Source organism: Panulirus ornatus, chromosome 32 (genome assembly GCF_036320965.1).
Source record: "Panulirus ornatus isolate Po-2019 chromosome 32, ASM3632096v1, whole genome shotgun sequence".
NCBI lineage: Eukaryota > Metazoa > Arthropoda > Malacostraca > Decapoda > Palinuridae > Panulirus > Panulirus ornatus.
The window spans coordinates 14,312,100-14,329,116 of record NC_092255.1 but is presented as its reverse complement, the minus strand read 5'-3'; the positions used below and the strand labels follow the sequence as shown (position 1 = coordinate 14,329,116).

Genomic DNA, 17,017 nt, shown 5'->3' with positions numbered 1-17,017 from the left:
TATGTCACCATCATCATTGCGGTCCTCCAGCAGACAAGAACGTCATGGACGGGTTGTTCTGCTGTGTCGACTGGGCTGTGTTTGCCTCCACGTTGGCTCACTATCTACAAAATCTTTTCTCTCCATTATTTATCTTTACTTATCTTTTATATTTATCATATCAAAATCATACTTTTTCTATTTTTTTTTGTAGTTTTTATATTTTATCTTTTTTTTTTTCAATAGGTATTTAGGGATGATTTCAATCACATATCAAATAGGGTTTCAGGCATAATGATCTTCGGCATAGGCCGTTGGCCTTAAAAAACCCAGCAAACAACATCAGGTCTTCTGTTGTTTCCCATTTTCTTTCACCATAGACTTATACTTGATCAGTGACTTCTTTGTCTTATCGCTTCATTCATTTTATTCTGCTACACCTCTGGTTGCCAGCCTTTATCTATGGTCGCCAGCGTTTATCTCGTTCATTTTCATTTATCTATAGTTCTCCCAGGTACAGTTTCTATGAAAGAGTCCTTGTGTTACTCAGGTTCTTTCTATAGCCCCCCCCCCCCCCCCCCCCCGACTGCAGCCAAGGCTACGCTACTCCCAGTTCCAGGGAAATGAAGACTCCTTTGCCGTGAGAAGTTCCTTAACGACACTGAACTCCTCATGATACAGCCTCAGTAGAGATGCCTTTTGACTCGTGGTGTAACCTCGAGCAGTCGTAAACCGATGAGTGTAAAAGGAGACATTGATTTATTTCCCCCTGCATATTACTCTTTACCACCGTGACTACGAGTGAGATCAACAAAATGTGTGTTAGTAGAAGGTCCCCAACACCTGCAATAGCTGTCCTCTCACCATTCACTCACTTTCTCATATATTTCATAATCGTGATGCCTCTCATCGTAATCTTGACACCACCATCATTCAAGTTAAGGTTTTCACTCTTCTGTTTTATGCATCGCTTTGGCAGGGATGTATAATGTTCCCATTGTCTTTCACTTTGTCCTTACCTCCAACACTCGTCCCGATATATGCCCTGAAGTTATGCTTCCTCACGGGCGGTTTGACCCATGTGCCGTCAAGCTTCATTAATTTCCCCGTGATTCCGCTGTTGCCGGCATCCAGCATTAATCCACACTGAGCTCGTGGTGGGCAAGTGTTCTTCAGAGCATTCTGGGCGAAATTCTTGGGTCGGTGGTCTGATTCTTGGCATAGTATGCGCATCTTAGTGATCACACAGAGAGGGAGGTCCATGGCCAAACGCTCTGTCCTACAAGCCAACGGTTCACTCCCAGGAGCTGCCAATTATTTTTTCTTCTTTCTTTTTCCGTAAGCCAATTTTCTCCCAGCTATGCTAAGATTTCCCTTTTTTTTCCTTTTTTTGTATCGTGTTATCGGTAATTACATAACTTGGTCACGGACATATGATTGTAATAACCAACAGCACTGTAGATTGTTCGATCTAAGAAGGACCTAACCCAGGTACACAGTTAGCTAGAGAGGAGAAAAAAAAAGGTTTTTTTTTTTATCATTTTGCCAGTTGTAGACTAAAGGGGCAGGATTTAAGAGTTGACTTTAAAGAGGGTCTGTAGGAAGGTTCTTTGACGATCATTGTGTAATGTTGAACTTAATGGCCATAAGCATTTAAAGGTCATTAAGCCACGTCCGGGTGGTTGTTCAAGATGAAGCAATACTTACCTCTCCTGTCTGCTGGCTGGAGGGAACGAGGATTTGGGATATGATGATATCTCAAGGATGTTGTTGGAGGGTCTTAGGCGCAACCGAAGTGCCGTATTTTCCCTGAGTTTACAGTTCGAGACAAATCCATGTAAGTTTTTATATTCACTGGCTATCAGTCGTTACAAGACAGTCCTGTCTAGGCTGTTACATTCGATGGCTATCAATTCTTAAGATTCATTGGCTGTTGGAGTTCAATGGCTATTTTTCGCAAAGGGTAACTTACTTAGAATCCTTACCATGTAATGAAAATATACTAACTGTGTTTCCCCGATAATTGAATTCGCTGTTAGATTTGATAGCTAGCAAGTTTTTAATGTAAGAATTTTTGTGCAGTAGGTCTTACCCCACGACACAAAAATGGTTGGTTGGTTAATTAGGGCTTTTCTTCTGTCAGCTTCCAGGAGCAGTAAGTCCGTTAACTTTTTGTCATACTTACAAACAAAAAGAATTTATGAATACAATCTTCAGAGGTTTAAGTTATTGGTCGGTTGGTTGAGGATTTAGGTCTTATCAACTGCCAGGTTCACGAACTGAATTTATTTGGGATGAAGCAAAATTCATCCCATTATACCCAACACACTCGTCCATCTAAGAGTCGCACACGAGGGCCGCCTTTTTGGCTATAATGGTAAGAGTCGCACACGAGGGCCGCCTTTTTGGCTATAATGAAACCCTGAGTACACACACACACACACACACACACACACACACACACACACACTCTAGTTGTGCCAGTAATGGCACACCCGAGAGCAACCTGCCACTGAACTAACACTCACGTGCCAAGCTTTGTCTTGGCGGATCTTTACACACACACACACACACACACACACACACACACACACACACACACACACTACCCTTCCAGGTTCATTAACACCATCAACAACAAGGTCCAACCACTAACCTAAATAATTATCTTTCACACCTTCAAGTGTTCAGGATGATTCTAAGACCACATATACACTGTTACTATGCATGTGACCCATGGCATGAAATGGTTGGTTAATTGCTTGGTCTTATAAGGACTAGCTACGAAGGTTTTAATTGGTTGATTGTATGGGCTTATATAAGGACTAGCTACGAAGGTTTTGATTGGTTGATTGTATGGGCTTACGTACTAACTACGAAGGTTTTGATTGGTTGATTGCTTGGTCTTAAAAGGACTAACTACGAAGGTTTTAATTGGTTGATTGTATGGGCTTATATAAGGACTAGCTCCGAAGGTTTTAATTGGTTGATTGTATGGGCTTATATACGGACTAACTACGAAGGTTTTAATTGGTTGATTGTATGGGCTTATATACGGACTAACTACGAAGGTTTTAATTGGTTGATTGTATGGGCTTACGTACTAACTACGAAGGTTTTGATTGGTTGATTGCTTGGTCTTAAAAGGACTAACTACGAAGGTTTTAATTGGTTGATTGTATGGGCTTATATACGGACTAACTACGAAGGTTTTAATTGGTTGATTGTATGGGCTTATATACGGACTAACTACGAAGGTTTTAATTGGCTGATTGTATGGGCTTACGTACTAACTACGAAGGTTTTGATTGGTTGATTGCTTGGTCTTAAAAGGACTAACTACGAAGGTTTTAATTGGTTGATTGTATGGGCTTATATACGGACTAACTACGAAAGTTTTAATTGGTTGATTGTATGGGCTTACGTACTGACTACGAAGGTTTTAATTGGCTGATTGCATGGGCTTATATAAGGACTAGCTCCGAAGGTTTTGATTGGTTGATTGTATGGGCTTATAAGGGCTAACTACGAAGGTTTTATTTGGTTGATTGCATGGGCTTATAAGGACTAGCTCCGAAGGTTTTAATTGGTTGATTGTATGGGCTTATAAGGACTAGCTCCGAAGGTTTTGATTGGTTGATTGTATGGGCTTATATACGGACTAACTACGAAGGTTTTAATTGGTTGATTGTATGGGCTTACGTACTAACTACGAAGGTTTTAATTGGTTGATTGTATGGGCTTATATAAGGACTAGCTCCGAAGGTTTTGATTGGTTGATTGTATGGGCTTACGTACTAACTACGAAGGTTTTAATTGGTTGATTGTATGGGCTTATATAAGGACTAGCTCCGAAGGTTTTGATTGGTTGATTGTATGGGCTTATAAGGGCTAACTACGAAGGTTTTATTTGGTTGATTGTATGGGCTTATATAAGGACTAGCTCCGAAGGTTTTAATTGGTTGATTGTATGGGCTTATAGGGACTAACTGACTTTCAAAGTCTATATGACCGCCAACGCTGAGTTATTTCCGCCACACATATAATCTTCATCGCGTCCCGCAGGCGTTAGCATAACTGTATAACGGTCCATAACTGGGAACATATGTTTACATCTTTGAGTTGCTTAATAGTAAGATCTTCAAAATATAAACCAAGCTTCTCTCTATCCTTGATTATTTCATTTTCCGTCGATTTCTAATTTCACGAAGGCAGGAAATACGTTAACGTAACAACGCATCGTATGATGAGAGAATATCAAAAAGATGGGAAGACAGTTATTAAAACGTCTGAGCACTTCAGCAGTTGGGGAGGTGTTGTGTCGTGGGTAACGGCTGCCTTCCTTCCCTCCGCTCCACTCCTTAGCCTAGCCTAGGCTACCATCAAGAGTCTTGGTGTACTACGAGTTCATCTCTCAACTTACGGTAAGGAATCCGAATCCAAGCAACGGCCAGTGACTTCCCCAAGGCCAAGAAGGAAGGACAAAGTGAGGTAGGATAACTCTCAGTTCCTCATCCGCCTAGACAGTCAAGTGGTGTTGCTACTGAACGCTCGTGGAAAAACAAGGAAGCATTTGATACTGTACTTCATTAAGGTATCCACACCTCTCTCTCCGTTGCACGAAGGGATGACTGTTGACATGTTTTTAAAACAACACAGTGACCCTGACTATAGAATAGTACAGACATCAGTGATGTAAATCAGGTGAAAGTGGCTCGTTTTCGTCTGTCAGCTAGCGTATGTGAGGTCATTGTTATTTACCTCACAAACTGGCTACCTTGGCGATGTAACCTTGATGGGGTCATTTCGGTAGAGATATAAAAACCTTGTGTTTTGTTTCTTTCGTATATGTGTCCCGTAAGTTAAGTGTCGGAGATATCTTATTAATGTTATCGTTATTGTACATATATATATATATATATATATATATATATATATATATATATATATATATATATATATATATATATGTATATATATATATATATATATATATATATATATATATATATATATATATATATATATATATATATATATATTTTATCCCTGGGGATAGGGGAGAAAGAATACTTCCCACGTATTCCCTGCGTGTCGTAGAAGGCGACTAAAAGGGAAGGGAGCGGGGGGCTGGAAATCCTCCCCTCTCGTTTTTTTTTCTTTTTTTTTTCTTTTTTTTAATTTTCCAAAAGAAGGAACAGAGAAGAGGGCCAGGTGAGGATATTTCCTCAAAGGCCCAGTCCTCTGTTCTTAACGCTACCTCGCTGTCGCGGGAAATGGCGGATAGTATGAAAAAAAAAAAAAAAAAAAAAAATATATATATATATATATATATATATATATATATATATATATATATATATATATATATATATATAATGTTTGTGTGTGTGTTATCGGGCTCCGCTTGCATGTCTTTACACACGTGAAGTTTCTTTCGATGTTGCGTGTCTTGCTTGATGTATAACACTGTTCTCCTCAGCTGCCCACCTGTAGTACATGATTATCGATTCGTGGATTATCTGGAATTGATTTCAACCAAATGTCAAATTTCTCTTTAAATTCTTCCTTAACTATTCCATTCATTTTTCCAATTCTGGCAATACATGTCATTCTTGAAGACTTAAAAACTCTCTATCTGCCCTGCTGAGAGGCTTCCAATGTTTAACACATTTTTTTCTTATGCTCTTCATATGTTGTCATGCGTAGATTATCATATATGTTTTTCTCTTCTCTCTACACTATATGGTTACAGTTTTCTCAACCTTTCGTTGTAGTCTATATGTTCCATCCTCTCAATTTTGGTTGCGAAATACTTCTGAATTCTATCTATTATGGATATTTATTTTCTTTTGTTTCTGTGGTGACCATACGACACTGCAGTATTCAGTTTCACTTCTTATGTATACATTAAACATTGTAGAGAAAGTTCTTAGACTCATGCCAGTGGCTGAGTTTGGGATCGAGAGGAGGAATGGGAGGCAGATAAGGAGAGAGAGAGAGAGAGAAGAGGATGTGAGAGATCGTGGGAAAGGAGTTGAGAAAGTGAGAGGAAATGTCTTACCGATTGTTACACAAACCACATAACACTTTCGATCCAAGTAACAGCAACTGATTATAAGTAACAGCAACTGATTATAAAAATCTTAGTAATAATCTGCGGTTATGATAGCACCAACATACATTCATATATATATATATATATATATACCTATAATTTGAGACAGTATTATACTAATGTTTGTTAAATGTTGATTGCCCAAATCGAGGTGTTGACATGGCTATTGGCGTAATGATCTAAGATCATAACGAAATGGTGACTCTGGCAATGAATCGAGTTCCAGACAGCGAGGCTGGATAATTGGTTTTCAGGGCAGCGTGTCCCTCCCTGTGGCTAGGATCGTCGAAGCCTACCGTTAGACGTTGGTTATAATGGAACAAAGAGTTTAGGGCTAACTTGACTATATCATGTGCTGAGTCGCATTACATATGCGGGCAGTTGTAACATCCAATTTTGCATGTGTGTGTATGTGTGTGTGTGTCTGTGTGTGTGTGTGTCGGTCACAAATTTAGATTTATCTTATAGGTTGCTGTATGGTTGTTTACCGATATCAGTCTCGTGTGCTCAAATAGCTCTCATTGAACCATTGATAACAAATACGAGTTTTGTATATATAAGTTTGGGCTAAAACTTTGTTCGAAACCAATGTGTGTGTGTGTGTGTGTGTGTGTGTGTGTGTTTAATCGTTGTGTTCCGCGTTAGGGAGGTAGCTCCAGGAACAAATAGAGACCACATTTCTTCACAACCATTCTCTAGCTGTCATGTGTAATGCATCGAAACCACAGCTCCCTCTCCACCTTCAGGACCCACAGACCTTTCCATGGTTTACCCCGAACGCATCACATGCCCTGGATCAGTACACGTACGGACACCTACAGCATATCGACCCCTAGATACTAACTATATCGTCTTGATTCACTCCATCCCCGTGCAATTCTTTCACTCTCCTGCATGTTAAGGTAGCGGTCGCTCAAAATCTTTTTCACTCCATCCTTCCATCTCCAATTAGGTCTAGCCCTTTTCCTTGTTCCCACACTTCAGACACATATATCCTCTTTTGCCTCATTCATTCTCTCCACATGCCCGAACCATTTCAGCACACCCTTTTTAGCTTTCTCATTCGCACTCTTTTTTTTATTACCACACCTCGCTCTTACACTCTTATTGCCAACTCTATCAAACCACCTCACTCCACATATTATTCTCAAACATTTAATTTTCAACACTCCCACCCTTGTCCGTTTTCCTCATCTATAACCCATGCTTCGCATCCCTATAACTTCGTTGGGACTACTATTCCTTCAGACATACACATTTTGCCCTCCCACACAACGACCTCTCTTTTCACACATTCTTCAACGCTCTCAGAACCTTGGCCCTCCCTCACCCGCCCTATGGCTAAAGTGGGTTTCCATGGTTCTGTTTGCCTTCATGTCCACTCCAGGTATCTAAAACACTTCACCTACTCCAGTTTTTCCTCCATTTAGACTCGCACCCAAACTGAACTGTCTCTCTGAAACCCTTTTAAACCTAAATACCTTGGTTTTATTCACATTTGCTCTCAACTTCCTTCTTTCACGGACTCTTCCAAACTCAATCACCAACCCCTGCAGTTCCTCACTCGAATCTTCGACTAACGCTGTATCATCAGCAAACAACAACTGACTCACTTCCCAGGCCTTCTCATCCCTCCACAAGACTTTCGCATTTACCTCACTCACCGCCCCATCCATAAACAAATTAAACAGCCATGTATACTGTGTGTGTGTGTGTGTGTGTGTGTGTGCGTGTGTGTACAGTCGTTGCTTAGTGGTTTTACTTACATCTTATGTACATTTACTAATATTGTATTCTTTGCATATGTATAGGTGTGTGTGTGTGTGTGTGTGTGTGTGTGTGTGTGTGTGTGTGTGTGTGTGTACAGTCGTTGCTTAGTGGTTTTACCTACATCCTATGTACGTTCACTAATATTGTATTCTTTGCATATGTATAGGTGTGTGTGTGTGTGTGTGTGTGTGTGTGTGTGCGCGCGCGATGGAACCAAGAAGATATTTACAGTGTACGGGTGAAAACAAGTCGCTGGTCAAGGCTGCATCATTGTCACAAAAAAGAGGCTGTGTTGGTGAATGACCTTCGTTTTCGTGGTGGTGGTGTCGGACAGATGAGTCCTTACACCGCCGCTTGTCACCCGCCCTGCAGTTGGTGAGTCAGGATTGCTACTCACGCATGCGTCGTCTGCCGGCAGTGGCGAGGAAGCACGTCCTTGTTGTATCGGTCATCTATGAGTGCTGGGCGGAGGTCACCAGATTACAGCCGGAGGGAGGGTAGACATCCTTGGCCTACATAGGCTAGCAAGTTCGCACCCAGTCTGGTGGTGCTGGAGTCCGACTTGTTTACTTCGCCTCTTAGCAACACATACGTCCCTCCGCCCCACCTCACACACACACACACACACACCAACACCACCACCACCACGCTCACACACACTCGTCTCCCTCCCCCCACACCACACCTCCCTCACCACACACCTCCCTCACCACACACACACACACCTCCCCCCTCTCTCCCACACCCACACCGCCCTCTTCTCACACACACCTCCCCCTCCCCACACACACACACACACACACACACACACACACACACACACACACACACACACCTCCCCCCTCTCCCCCACACCCACACTGCCCTCTTCTCACACACGCCTCCCCCTCCCCACGCGCGCACACACACACACACACACACACACACACACACACACCTCCCCCCCACACACACACACCTCCCCCTCCCCCCACACCCTCCTCCCCCTCCCCCACACCCTCCTCCCCCCACACACACCTCCCCTTCCCCCCCACACACACCTCCCCTCCACCCCCCCACACACACACACACCTTCCCTTCCCCCCACACACACCTTCCCCCTCCCCCACCCCCCCACACACACCTTTCCCCCCCCCCACACACACACACACTTTCAGTAATATAGTTGGTATTTCTTTTTAGCCATGGACAGACGATGGCTAGTTTTACTATATCATATATGTATATGATCCAGGTGAGGAGAACGGCTTTCAATCGCGTTCGTTTGTTTTTTTAATGGCATCACTGCAAGTAATGTTGCTCTCCTCGATTTCCCTTTTGGTTTCATTCTTCGACCTATAATCTTTCAGGAGGGTTCTTTGCATCTTACCATGGGACACCACTCTCGCACTTCACGTTCTACACAACGCACTCTTGTCTTGGGCTCTCATGACACCCTTAGCGCGCGCGCACACACACACACACACACACACACACACACACACACACACACGACCCGTGCCAGTAGCGTCACCCCGAGAGCGAGCTGTTGTTGACAAGAATCCTTTGCCAATCTTGACATACACGAGACCAGCTTACCTTTTTCTTTCATATATCGCACAAGTTTCCCACCAAACTGCGAAAACCTTCACCACTAGAGATGTTTTCCTGTTGGTACCGTACATACTACGAAAAAAAAAAAAATGTTGAACCGGAGAAATGGTCATTGTTTTAACATAGCCGGTAACATCTCCTCCCTGCCAGTACGCAGATGGATCACAAGGATATTTTGTGTGTGTGAGGGTCTGCAGGTCTGTGCATAGCTGGCTGGCAGCTGACGGCTGTTGATCTGAAGGAACAGCCAATGCTTCGAAAGCCAACATTAATCATCATGATCGAGTGTTCTCTATAGAACGGGAGGTTGCCCCTTGAGGAAATATTATCATCAGAGAAAAAAAAAAGAACATGAGTTTAACCAGTGGTTCAGCCTTGGTGCATATTGACACCACTGCAGAGATACTGAGTTCTCAAAGGAGAAATAGAAACCCCATATGAGTAATGATTCTTCCGTAACTACACCTCTTCTTCCCACACCTACGTTCAACAGACACCCATACATGTCATGAAACAAGTGACAACACTATTTTGTATGTGTCACATCAACATGGCTGATCCAGGTGATGTACAGTGTCTGAGGGATTTGAATATAGTTTGTTTGTGAAGTCTGATGGCTGCTCCAGGTGGTGTACAGTGTCTGAGGGATTTGAATATAGTTTGTGAAGTCTGATGGCTACTCCAGGTGGTGTACAGTGTCTGAGGGATTTGAATACAGTTTGTTTGTGAAGTCTAAACTTCCGACATGGTCCCTGGCTTCGTCTGCAAGAAGAAGAGCCATGTGTTTGTGATCCGGTAACCTTAACCTGAGGAAAGATGCAGCCGGCCACACCACACCCTGTGTGTATACACCTTCGCTGACGTCTTCCTCAGGACGAGAACGATTGGGTCAGGGGGAGACCAGACGGGTAAGCAAGTTTCGAAATGATGACTGATCCTCCACTCCGGTGGGCCGTGTGTTTGCCCAGGAGCTGGCTAGCCAGTCAGTGGCAATGTTGACGTTGGGAAACTGCCATGCTTTGCTCTCTCTCTCTCTCTCTCTCTCTCTCTCTCTCTCTCTCTCTCTCTCTCTCTCTCTCTCTCTCTCTCTTGGCGGGTGGGAGTGGAGGGTTCGCGGAGGGAGGGAGCTGTACCCTAACATCATAATGTCTCGAATAGAAATGTAGTAAGAGAATATTATGTGGTAGATAACCTCGTCATTGGCCAATATACCTTTCGTTATCTGTTTACCTTGTGGACTCTCTCTCTCTCTCTCTCTCTCTCTCTCTCTCTCTCTCTCTCTCTCTCTCTCTCTCTCTCTCTCTCTCTCTCTCTCTCTCTCCACGTGGGGCTGAGTGTGTGTGTGTCTGTGTGTGTGCCTGTGTGTCTGTGTGTGTGTGTGTGTGTCTGTGTGTGTGTGAATACAACACTCGCGTAAAACCTCCCTTAATCACACAAGCTTATGGTAAACACGAAACTCATCCAGTACTTTATAATTAAAATCTTAACTTTATTTGTTTTCCCTGTGTTGAGTGCTACTACGCACTAGCCCTGCCTCGTTATGAAATACCGTCCTCAGGTCCTCGAAGGTGAGTAGGTACGTACCCTTCCTCCCTCCCCTTAAGCCAAGTTAAGTGATCCACTTTTGCAAGATCACCCTAAAAAAGATATTTAGTACAGAAAATGGGAGTCCAGCCAGCATCCCGGGCTGTGACGTGTCGGGTCGGCCGTGATGATAACCCACAACCACAAAAACGAAAAGGTCGCTGGGTTAAATGTTTGTTCTGTGGCTCTTCCTGTTCGTCTGAACTGGCCATCTTGAAGTCAGGTATCTAAACACGTAGACAAAGCACCCCTTTCTACTTCTTTTTTTCAACTTTCGCCCCTTTCTTCTTTTTTTTTCAACTTTCTTTTTCAGTTTTACGATTCTGGTTCATATTTTCAACACCTCCTCTCCCACCCCCTTTGAACGCAACGTTACGACTTCATGAGTACAGCAGTAAAGGCGGTGCGACCCTTTGAACACGTTGGTATGATTCTTGAGCTCTGAGAAGACCCTTGGATACAAAGTTATGACCCTTGAAAACGACATGTCACCCTTGAGGACGACCCTTGAGTACGACGGTATGATCCCTGCGTACAAGGAAGATCTCAAACACTACGATACGGCCTTTAAGTACAACGTTACGACCCTCTACGTGCGACGGGAAGACCAATGAACATACTTTACGACCTTTCAGTATGATGGCTTCGACCCTCGACCTGACCCTTTTTGTTCAAAGGCCAGTCGTACTCAAAAGTCGTATGGTCGTGCTCAAAAAACGCTCTCGCAATGCTTCCATCCTTTGATTCATTCAATAAAGGGATTAGTACACAACATCAGGCAAGGTCTCATATCTTATCTCTAAATAAAATGGTGCTCGGGTTTCATTTTCATTTATTATATAGGTTGCTTGTAAGTTGGTAAATTTCCGTGTATTGCTCCAGTCGTACTGAAAACGGAAACTCTTGAATGACACATTTCCCAAGTTATTAAGGTGGGGCCCTTCCGATTCTCGTAAAGAATCGGCCAAGTCTAAGGTTAAATAAAGGAGGTATGATGCATTTAATCCTTCCTTTGGGTGTGTATTTTGTGACTGAATGATAAATTGTTGACTGATATATTACGGGCCAACATATTGAAATTTATGCCGGTCGTTATCGGTCGAATAAGCACAGATATTCAACTAAACATGTTGAAAATTCCATCAAGATTTCAACCTTCGTGTAGCTATTGTAGATATGATTAACCGAATGTCGGAACAGTTCGAAATATGCAAGGAAGTCTTCTATCTCTGGAGCAGATCTTTTCTTGCGTACATTCATTACTGCAGTGGAAGGTGAATTCTAAATGGTAATTGTTCATTTAAAGTAACGGCAGAGGCTAGGCTTACCGTATAGAATTAGGCAAGTTTCATAGCGTGAATGAGTTATCTAAAGTCTTTCATTAAAAAATCTGGGAGATGCCGTTATTATCCAATATTTTTTTTTTTTTTTTTTTTTATACTTTGTCGCTGTCTCCCGCGTTTGCGAGGTAGCGCAAGGAAACAGACGAAAGAAATGGCCCAACCCCCCCCCCCCCATACACATTTACATACACACGTCCACACACGCAAATATACATACCTACACAGCCTTCCATGGTTTACCCCAGACGCTTCACATGCCTTGATTCAATCCACTGACAGCACGTCAACCCCTGTATACCACATCGCTCCAATTCACTCTATTCCTTGCCCTCCTTTCACCCTCCTGCATGTTCAGGCCCCGATCACACAAAATCCTTTTCACTCCATCTTTCCACCTCCAATTTGGTCTCCCTCTTCTCCTCGTTCCCTCCACCTCCGACACATATATCCTCTTGGTCAATCTTTCCTCACTCATTCTCTCCATGTGCCCAAACCATTTCAAAACACCCTCTTCTGCTCTCTCAACCACGCTCTTTTTATTTCCACACATCTCTCTTACCCTTACGTTACTTACTCGATCAAACCACCTCACACCACACATTGTCCTCAAACATCTCATTTCCAGCACATCCATCCTCCTGCGCACAACTCTATCCATAGCCCACGCCTCGCAACCATACAACATTGTTGGAACCACTATTCCTTCAAACATACCCATTTTTGCTTTCCGGGATAATGTTCTCGACTTCCACACATTTTTCAAGGCTCCCAAAATTTTCGCCCCCTCCCCCACCCTATGATCCACTTCCGCTTCCATGGTTCCATCCGCTGACAGATCCACTCCCAGATATCTAAAACACTTCACTTCCTCCAGCCTCTCACCATTCAAACTCACCTCCCAATTGACTTGACCCTCAACCCTACTGTACCTAATAACCTTGCTCTTATTGACATTTACTCTTAACTTTCTTCTTCCACACACTTTACCAAACTCCGTCACCAGCTTCTGCAGTTTCTCACATGAATCCGCCACCAGCGCTGTATCATCAGCGAACAACAACTGACTCACTTCCCAAGCTCTCTCATCCCCAACAGACTTCATACTTGCCCCTCTTTCCAAAACTCCTGCATTCACCTCCCTAACAACCCCATCCATAAACAAATCAAACAACCATGGAGACATCACACACCCCTGCCGCAAACCTACATTCACTGAGAACCAATCACTTTCCTCTCTTCCTACACGTACACATGCCTTACATCCTCGATAAAAACTTTTCACTGCTTCTAACAACTTGCCTCCCACACCATATATTCTTAATACCTTCCACAGAGCATCTCTGTCAACTCTATCATATGCCTTCTCCAGATCCATAAATGCTACATACAAATCCATTTGCTTTTCTAAGTATTTCTCACATACATTCTTCAAAGCAAACACCTGATCCACACATCCTCTACCACTTCTGAAACCACACTGCTCTTCCCCAATCTGATTATTATCATTATCATTATTATCGTTATTATTATTATTATAATTATTATTTCTACTACTACCATTATTATCATTATTATTATTATTATTATTATTATTATTATTATTATTACTGAATAAGTGACTGACCCAAATAAACATTTATCCATAAAGTGGAAGCATCTTATTGAAGTCGTTTCTTCAGTACTTCCAGAACGTTAGCATTCTTAGAAAACCTCGATTCCCGGATGTACCCACATTGTCTCACCACAGATTTCAGATACTCATGTGAATGAACTTGATGGTAGGGTGGTGTGGTGGGAAGCTGAGAACTTGACGCGGGTGAGAGAGGGAGTTCCAGTGATGGAGACGGCGTGGTGAACAAGAACGCGGCCAAGGTTAGGCTGTTGCCAGTGTTACCAAGTGGGTAGGTAGGCGAGGCACATGTAAGGGGTGGACGCTGCCGAACGCGGAAATGGACAGAGTTTACAAACTAACTTGGAGTGACTATAAATAGCAGATACAATAGTACAGAATGAACATCGGGGTTAAGAAGACACAGGACAATGTCGCGTGGATGATATATATACTGCAGTGCTCAAATATGATAAGATTAGACGTAATGCTTGCACCATCCCAAGCAAAATCTTGTCCTCCATACTGATAGTGAAGTACGCTGTCATCTGTTTATCTATCTGTCTGCCTCTAAAAGTTAACCTGTAAGTCTGGGGAGAGTAAATGACAGAGTGGGTACATCAACAGAAATCTAGAGACAAGTCATGGATGAGTAATAACTAAAATGACGATCAATTTAATCATACCACTTGTGTTGGACGTGAGGATTATTAATAACTTAGGATTGCAGAAATCTAATATTTCAAATTAAAAGATACTATTGAGGCACAGCCTTGACGTGGACTTTTGTATGTGACTGGAACCTTCAAAGTAGAAGAAAAAACAAGGTAGATAAGAGATCTCTTAGGAAATCTAGTTAAAATGAGATAGGAAATGGTGTACGGGCACGTACAAGAGGCTATCAAATTCGACGCATCGGAGATAAACGCTATTATGTTACTGTGGGGAGATCTGCGTACCAATACGCCTCATCTTGCCTATATTTGGTCTTTTGAGTCTACAACAACGCCTACCATCAAGTAAATGTCAGAGGTGAACAGACAACGCATTCGATGAGGAAAAAAAGAAAAAGAGATACTTGGTTAATGTCTAACGATTTCTCTTATGTTACAAAATGGTGAGCCTCTGGTTGTGTTCGCCTCTGATTTCCTCAGACCTAGAGGAAATAAGGCACTCAGTTACAAAATTCGGAACGTGATCATCCTTGGCACAGCCGACGGTAAACAGTAACTGGCAACGTTGCCATACAGGAGCACCACCGCCCGTTATCCTCACCACCAAATTAGCTGACTTGGTCGAAATTGTGTATATTTGTTGATGCCGTTGTGTAACGATTATATAACTCCTTATCATTGTAGTACTGATGTTAAAAGACATAACCCCCCCCCCCCCCCCTCAGAGGACAAGCCACTCAGTTATTTTGCAAGGAGGGAAAAAGAGGTTTACTGCTTTCCTCACCCGTCGAGATAAGCCGGAGGCAATGGGAGGGGATGTGAAGGTATGGGATATTAGTAGGTAGAGAAAGAAATAGGATAAAAGGGGAGTTAAGTGCTGGATAGAATATGGAATGGAACAGGAATGAGTAATGGTTAGGGTAGAGAGAATGAAGGTCTGAGTGCAGGAAGGACTGATGAGGAAGAGAGATGGATTTAGTTGACTGGGGAGAGTAAGGGGTGAGACGGAAGGAACGAACACAGTATTAGAGGAGTAATCGATGAAGCGGAGGAAACGATCCTTGGTTGGGGGAGATTTAGGGGGGTGGAGTAGGGATAGGAAGGGCAAGGGAACTCTGTAAGGGGAAGGGGAAAGAGGGCTTTTGTTGGTAAAGGGGAGGGTAGAGACGCTTGGTAGGAGCGGGGAGGACATTATATATATATATATATATATATATATATATATATATATATATATATATATATATATATATATATATATATATATTGCACCTAGATTTAATGTTTCATGGTGTCACAGGTAGAGTAGTAGTGATTCAGGTGGTGACTTATCATGGGGAGTGTGTATTTTCGTTGCTTTTTTGTGCCTACATCAGGTAAAAGGAAAACTTCCAAGCCTCAGCGTCTAATAACGCCCAAAGCAGAGCCCCGGAAGCCTAGCTTTTGATACCGGATTTACATCAATGTCATACAACGAACTGGAAACGATAGGAGGTTACTTCATAAAACTTATACTGATAACCACGTAATAGGATTACTTGGATCCTGCGATTTAATGGTTTGATAGGTGGTATCTAGGCCTATCGACTGCCAGCGAGTAAGACCGTAAACGTATAGTTATGACTACTACCCGTAAATTCTTTTAAGTCTTAAGACCATTACCTGCTCTCGTTGCCTATATGACCCATTGCGTTGTCAAAGAATTAAGATCCAATTTATTACAGGGTTGAACCATTGTCCTCATGCGAATTGCTAAGTTTTTTCAATTGTCTATTTTCCTCCAATTTGTCTGTTGAAGATATTGAATTAATACAATATATTTGGTCATAAGAAAATAAGCTAGACTTTCACGTTGTAAGACACGTGAGCTCGAATCTCAACAATACAGTGAGTCATATGTTAGGGTGTTGGCCAAGTCTCTGGCCTGTGGTCTGAAGGCGTCGCCCCTAAATAAAATGCTTCGGCTACCTGTCTCTCGTCCGACCACTTGGGGAAAAATAGATAAATTTCCACGTCACTTCTCGAGCGTGTTGATGATCCGTTCCTGCCTTAAGGGTAAACCTATTCCTCACCTTGGCATCGCCAGAGACGAAAAACAATCTGCAAATTCCTCAAAATAATGGAAAATGGCATTTTATTACTTGACGGATGCGGAATGCTTACATCAGTTTATTTATGCTTAGAGCAAAAGATGGTAAAGAAGATACAGAGTGTGGCATGACTGAGCGACGGCGTGGGTAACAACGTGACTGGTGAGGCGTAATAGGCCTTCCACACCGCTGATGTAACCTAGTACCAGAGGAACAGGTTTAGGTTCGTCAGTTGTTGCTACATTAGTCAGGCGTCT

At 42.7% G+C, this 17,017-nt stretch overlaps 1 protein-coding gene across 3 annotated transcripts in view; it reads left to right on the top strand.

The window, feature by feature from the left end:
* The window catches only part of LOC139759058 (intraflagellar transport protein 27 homolog), a 225,593-nt gene that overhangs the window by 94,581 nt on the left and 113,995 nt on the right, over positions 1-17,017 (top strand). Inside the window, exon 1 of one of the 3 annotated variants that reach the window (XM_071680978.1) lies at positions 4,324-4,470. The exons of the other annotated variants lie outside the window; for them this stretch is intronic. The gene's annotated coding sequence lies outside the window, so the exon portion shown is untranslated. Of the gene's footprint in view, positions 1-4,323; positions 4,471-17,017 lie in introns of those variants that run through there. 3 annotated transcript variants of the gene reach the window in all.